Genomic DNA, 7,213 nt, shown 5'->3' with positions numbered 1-7,213 from the left:
ATATCCGATCTGCCCCAATCTTCACGTGTTTGATAAGAGTCCTGTCCTGAAGACATCTACATGCCAATATTCGGTTATAGTAATAGCGCCACTTCCAGGTGGCAGGAAGTGTGGCAAATTCAAATGACTTTGACATAGTCCTCCTATATCTACATACTGCGCACGTGCTCTGCTTTCCTAAAGCCGCCGGGTGGCAGTGGCACTGGTGCGAGGGACCTTTTCATCGCTGCTTGCAGCTTTAATTTCTTTTTAGAACTGTTCCCTGAAAAGTTATTCAGGGAACCAAAAAATAGCTCTTCTGTGGAATCACTGTGAAAAACTCCTTTTGGAACCTTTATTTTTTTATATTCTTTCTTTTATTTTAGATTAATTTTAATTACTAAGAATTTATAGTTTTTGTTAACAATAGCAACACTTGCAAATGCGGTTTCAAAATGACATAATTTTTTTCATAATTTACTGTGCAGGTGTTGTCATGCTTCACTGAGTGAAATTTATTTGGGTTTTTGAGATGACACTTTATAGGGAAGTCAACATGTCTTACAATGTAACTTCATCTATTTTTTTTTTATTTGATTTTTTTTTTTTTTGATGCAGACAGCCCAATAAGATTTGAGAGGCTAGATTTTATTATAAGAACATTTATTGCAATTTTTGTACTTCTAAACACTGATTTGTAACGGCAGGATATTTTTCTCACATCATACAAAAACTTATTTTTTTTCTCAAATAACACAAAAGGACTCAAAGACAGACACAGAATTGTTCATTTTATTTCAAGTACAACACAACATCATAGCATGCTCTTGTGTGAATGAACTCCGAGAAGCAGAAGAGAGACATCAGCCAGAAGGATGAAGCAGAAGCCAGAGGAGAGACTGAGCGGATCTACTGATCTGAACACTGATCTCTCCTCAGTTGTGCAGTGACTGCAGGCTGGCCGCTCCGTGTGACCTCACAGCTCACTGAGACGCTCTTCATCCACTCCTGCTCAGAGAGAGTCAGGCTGCTGCTCCAGCTGTACAGAGCGTCCTTCTGCAGGAGCCCAGCGCTGCTCTCCTGAGCCCTGCTGCTCCCGTCCACCTTCCAGCTCAGGCTCCAGTCTGACGGCCAGCCCTCGCTGGCCACACACAGCAGTGTCGCTGTGTTCAGAGAGGAGATCTCTGCACTGGACGGGGGCAGGATGATCACTTTAGGAGGAGTGTTGCCTGAGAGAAGAAGAGCAGTGGGGCGAAAAACAACTCGCTTAACAAACATCTTAAAATTTATTAGAGATTAAAGTGACAGACAACATTCTTATCATCAGTTTAAACAGACAAAGTAATATAGTAAAAGGCCACTTAAGTGCACTTAAAGAGAGACACTTTTATGACTATGTTTCTCAACACACTTAAGTATGCTTTTAAAAAAGTGCACCTTGTAATAATGTTTTGTGATGCTTTAAAAAAGAACACTTATTTTCATGTATTGAAAAACGTACTAAAGTACATATAAAGAACTTCATTATAATTTTAACTCTAGTGTGTTTTTCAATATTACAATTACAAGTTACTTTATTTTAAATGTACTAAATTGCAACTTCATCTTTACAAATGTGTAATCACAAGTATATTTAAATATATGATGGACCCGTTTCATTAGAAATTACATTAAAGTATCTTTTAACCATTTTCAATGACAATAGAAATAATCAAGAAATTACATATAAAGATATAATTAAGCCTTAAGTTAAAAAGCACTCTAAAGTTTAGCTAATTGCATTTCATATGAACTTAAACCTTTTTTAAATAACATGTAATTAAGTGTATGAAAACATACATGTAGGTTCACACTGAAGTTTAATGTTAAAGCATATTATTATTTTGTAATAAGTATTCTTAAAAGTATCCTAAATTGCACTTTTTTTTTACAAGGGAGGTGTAAAATATATTATATTATAATTATACATTTTACATTATTTTAAAATACAATTTAAAGTTAAAATGAGAAATTCTATAATGTATTACAATATCTGTTTTTCAAAACAATTTATGAAATTTATATTTCATGAATGAGTTTTTAAAGTTTTCTGTTTTTCAAAGTAGGTTGACAATCTATAAACTGTAATACAGTATGTTTTGAATACAGGTATGTTATGGGTATTTATGTATGTATTAATTTAATTATTAATTTATATATTTATTCTAAGTATTATGTCACATTTCAAAAACATTACTTCTCATGCTCTTATAGCATGTCAATATTTATCAAATGTATCTCTTTTCCTGGTCAATACAGGTAATGTTTTTTATTTTTTATTTTAGAGTTTTATAGTGTGTCTGTATTATCAACTCTCACATATAAACCTACACTATATTTACTGTAAGCATTTCAAATAGAATTTTTTTTTTGTTCCACAAGAAAAAGTAAAACATTCATAATGTCATACAATATATGAGTAAATATGCTAACACTGTACTGAATTAAAATGATTTAATTATTTACTCACTGCCAACATCCAGTCTGGTGCCGCCGCCGAAAGTCCATCACAGTGATACAAACTAATAGAGCAGATGTACAAAAACCTCCTGAACGCTTCAGTAACTGCACTGTTCACTGCATCAACAAAACAACATCTTTCATTTGATTTAGTGTTGAGGTCGATTACAGTTCAATTACAATAATAATAATACACACTTAATTTTTTTTAAAGGAAATTTTTCATAATATATGATTCTACATTTAAACATTGCAATCTAAACTCCAGCTGATTCACTGATGTTCAACTACTGAATGTTTATTAGAAATCATCAGCATATAGGAAACTATTGAGAAATATCAGATGATACTGACAAATTCTTAATAAGTAGAGAAATTAAATGAAATATCTTTTAAACCTGAATGTATTTATTTAAATCAGTGTGACACACTTTCTCCTGAAAGGAAGCCGCTTTGAATATGTGCACCACCTCTTAGTTTAAGACGGACTGTCCGCCGGTCAGGACTGTAAACAGCAGGTCTCGTCTCTTCTCACTCATTCTCAGCAAAGATGACTGCAAACGCTCTGATTATCTGCTCTCTACTGCTTTCTCTTGCTGGTGAGATTAGTGTTGAGTATTCAGAGCTTTATCAGAAGTGCTTTATAAATGTTGTATCATTCTTCTCATGTATGTGTGTTTGACTGTAACACTGACTGATGTGCTGTGATGGCAGGTTGTTTTGCTGAGATCATTCTGACTCAGAGTCCATCCGTGAATCTGGTGTCTGTGGGAAGCAGCGTCACTCTCAACTGCGGCTCCAGTTCAAGTGTATCAACTTATTTAGCCTGGTATCACCAGAAACCCGGACAGACACACAAACTCCTGTTCTCTAGGGTTGGTAGCAAAGAGTCTGGAGTTTCTGAGAGATTCACTGATGGGGGATCAGGAACAAACTTCATGCTCAATATCAGAAATGTCCAGCCTGAAGATGCAGGAGATTATTACTGTCAGCAGCATTATGATTCATTAACACAGTGATACAGAGCCGTACAAAAACCCCTTCAGTGAAAGAGGAACTGCTGATTTAGACACTCACTGCACACATATTACAATATGATTAGAACCGGTTTTTAAAGTTTTGAACAGAAAAACAATTTCTGGGGACGGATTCACAAAACATTCACTGTTAAAAAATAAATAAGTTGAGCTCACTTAAAAAAAAAAAAAGTCGACCTATCACATTCAATTTTTTAAGTTAACTCAACTAATACCCAGTTAAAATCTACTTAAAATAATTGTTAATCTAATGAGTAGCAGGTCTTTTAAACGTAAAACTTATTGTCAAGGCTACTAAACAATGTTTAGCATTTAGCAATGCAAGCAGCTACTATCCTTGTTTTTTAATTTCCATGTTTTATTTTCAAAGTTACACGACATGAACATAATTCACCTCTTAAAACTAGAGGCACACAGTTTAGCCTTTTCAATTAAGTTGCAAAAGTTGCAATGAGTGGAGCATATAGCCAACACAAATCTCCAACATGGTGATGATCAACCATGTAATTCAGTAAAAATATGAACTCTGAAACTTATGACAGCTAAATAACAGATACATAACGTGAGTCTGCCGTTCCTGAAGAATCTCCTGTGTGTTTCGGTTTTGTGGATTAATATTTTGATATCGTCATTCTGAGTCATTCGTGTTTGAATTTCTGTACAACACGTGTGACGACTTTCCATTCCACAAAAGGTTCTTTAGATTTTCACAATGTTCTTCACACTGAGAATTTTTTTTTTTTTTTTTGAGAACTGTTCACTGAAAGGTTCTTTGGGAAACCAAAAAATAGTTATTCTGTGGAATCACTGCAAAAAACAAAACAAAAAAACAACAACAACCTTTTAGACCTTTGTTTTGTAATACTTTTTTACTTTATTTTAGATAAATTTTAATTACTGAGAAGGTTTAGTTTTTGTCAACAATAGCAACACTTCCAAATGCTGTTTCAAGATAACTTTATAGTTTCATAATTTACTGTGCAGGTGTTGTCATGCTTCACTGAGGGACATTTATTTTGGTATTTGAGATGAAATACTTTATAGGGAAGTCAAGTTCTTTTGCAGACCACCCTTTAAGATTTGAGAGGCTACATTATATTATAAGAATATTTAATGAAATATTTACTTCTAAACACTGGTTTTTAAAACTAGGACTATATAAAATAATAAATTATTAAAAAGATTTTTGTTCTTAAATCATACAAAAGGACTCAAAGACAGACACAGTATTATTTCTTTTATTTCAAGTACAACACAACATCATAGCATGCTCTTGTGTGAATGAACTCCGAGAAGCAGAAGAGAGACATCAGCCAGAAGGATGAAGCAGAAGCCAGAGGAGAGACTGAGCGGATCTACTGATCTGAACACTGATCTCTCCTCAGTTGTGCAGTGACTGCAGGCTGGCCGCTCCGTGTGACCTCACAGCTCACTGAGACGCTCTTCATCCACTCCTGCTCAGAGAGAGTCAGGCTGCTGCTCCAGCTGTACAGAGCGTCCTTCTGCAGGAGCCCAGCGCTGCTCTCCTGAGCCCTGCTGCTCCCGTCCACCTTCCAGCTCAGGCTCCAGTCTGACGGAAAGCCCTCGCTGGCCACACACAGCAGTGTCGCTGTGTTCAGAGAGGAGATCTCTGCACTGGACGGGGGCAGGATGATCACTTTAGGAGGAGTGTTGCCTGAGAGAAGAAGAGCAGCGGGACGACAAACAACTCGCTTAACAAACATCTTCAATATTATTAGAGATTAAAGTGACAGACAACATTCTTACCATCAGTTTAAACAGACAAAGTAATATAATAAAAGGCCACTTAAGTGCACTTAAAGAGAGACACTTTTACTGTATGACTATGTTTCTTAAGTACGCTTTAAAGAAGTACAGTTATTTTGATGTATTGGAAAATGTCCTAAAGCACATTTAGAGTACTTTTTTAATTTTAACTCTAGTGTTTTATTCTATATTATATTACAAGTTAATATATTTCAAATGTACTAAATTGCAGCTAAATCTTTACAAATGTGTAATCACAAGTATATTTCAATACATGATGGGCACGTTTCAATAGAAATTACATTTAAAGTATCTTTTAGTTTACAAAAAAAAGGTTGTCAGTACATTTTAACCATATTTCAAAGACAATAGAAGTATAAACAACAATTCCAAGAGGGTCCTCACACCATCGGTGCTCGGGCCCTAAAAAGGGAAATTTACAGATAACGATGTAATTAAGCCCTGCTTAAGTGGGTTTAAAAGCACTCTAAAGTTTAACTAATTGCATTTCATGTTAACTTAAGCTATAGTATTTTTTATAACATGCAATTCAGTGTCTGAAAACTAATTTTGGTTCACACGTAAGTATATGTTAAAGCATATTATTATTTTGTAATAAGTACCCTTAAACGTTTCTTAATTGTACTTTTTTCACAAAAGAGGTGTAAAATATATTTTAAATTGTATATTATAATTAAAAGTTAAAGTTTGAATGTGAAATTCTATATAATGTATTACAATATCTGTTTTTCAAAACAATAAATTGATCTATCATGAATGAGTTTAACAATTGTTTTGTTCAAAGTAGGTTGAAAATCTATAATAGCCTATAGTACATTTTGAATACAGGTATTTATGCATGCATGTAGGTGAAGAGTTCAGATGCAAAAGCCTATAAGTGCCATCTGAAATTTTCTTCTAGAATGATAATTTTTATCAAGCTCGTATATTTAAGTTCAGTAGTTTCACTTAAATGACAATTAATAGGTCATTTTCATATCTATTTAAGTTAAATTACTGAACTTAAATATACATGCTTGTTAAAAATGATCATTCAAGAAGAAAATTTCAGATGGCACTTAGAGGCTTTTGCATCTGAACTCTTCATATGTATTTATTTGTTTGTTTGTTTATTTATTCTAAGTAGTATTTTACGTCAAACATATTCTTCTCATGCTCTTATAGCATGTCAATATTTATCAAATTAATCTCTTTTCCTGGTCATTACAGTTGAAAATGTTCAAAACTTTTTTTTAGTTAAGACTTTTGTATGTGTGTATTATTAACTCTCACATATAAACCTGTATTTACTGTAAGCATATCAAATATACTTTTTTTCACAAGACAAAGTAAAACATTCAATTTATAATGTTATAAAATATATGACTAAATATGCTAACACTGCACTGCATTAAAATGATTTAATTATTTACTTACTGCCAACATCCAGTCTGGTGCCGCCGCCGAAAGTATATCACAGTGATACAAACTAATAGAGCAGATGTACAAAAACCTCATGAACGCTTCAGTAACTGCACTGTTCACAGCATCTCCAAAACAACATCTTTCATTTGATTTAGTGTTGAGGTCGATTACAGTTCAATTAAAATAATAATAATAATCATTTATTTTTTTTAAAAGGAAATTTTTCATAATATATGATTCTACATTTAAACATTGCAATCTAAACTCCAGCTGATTCACTGATGTTAAACTACTGAATGTTTATTAGAAATCATCAGCATATAGGAAACTATTGAGAAATATCAGATGATACTGACAAATTCTTAATAAGTAGAGAAATTAAATGAAATATATTTTAAAACTGAATGTATTTATTTAAATCAGTGTGACACACTTTCTCCTGAAAGGAAGCCGCTTTGAATATGTGCACCACCTCTTAGTTTAAGACGGACTGTCCGCCGGTCAGG

At 33.5% G+C, this 7,213-nt stretch overlaps 2 long non-coding RNA genes across 2 annotated transcripts; one reads left to right on the top strand and one right to left on the bottom strand.

Moving 5' to 3' along the window:
* Positions 1–2,960: 2,960 nt before the first annotated feature.
* LOC311296613 lies at positions 2,961–4,361 on the top strand. The gene is made up of 2 exons (XR_014628636.1): positions 2,961–3,077; positions 3,193–4,361. It is a non-coding gene; the product is annotated as an uncharacterized lncRNA (long non-coding RNA).
* A 377-nt stretch (positions 4,362–4,738) lies between these two features.
* LOC311296488 lies at positions 4,739–7,066 on the bottom strand. The gene is made up of 2 exons (XR_014628602.1): positions 6,720–7,066; positions 4,739–5,190 (listed from the first exon to the last, which is right to left on the bottom strand). It is a non-coding gene; the product is annotated as an uncharacterized lncRNA (long non-coding RNA).
* Between the last annotated feature and the right edge of the window lie 147 nt (positions 7,067–7,213).

The sequence above is a fragment of the Rutilus rutilus genome, assembly GCF_951802725.1.
Source record: "Rutilus rutilus genome assembly, chromosome: 1".
In the NCBI taxonomy this organism is placed as follows: domain Eukaryota; kingdom Metazoa; phylum Chordata; class Actinopteri; order Cypriniformes; family Leuciscidae; genus Rutilus; species Rutilus rutilus.
The sequence above is the reverse complement of the archived record's forward strand: the minus strand, read 5'-3'. Positions and strand labels throughout refer to the sequence as shown.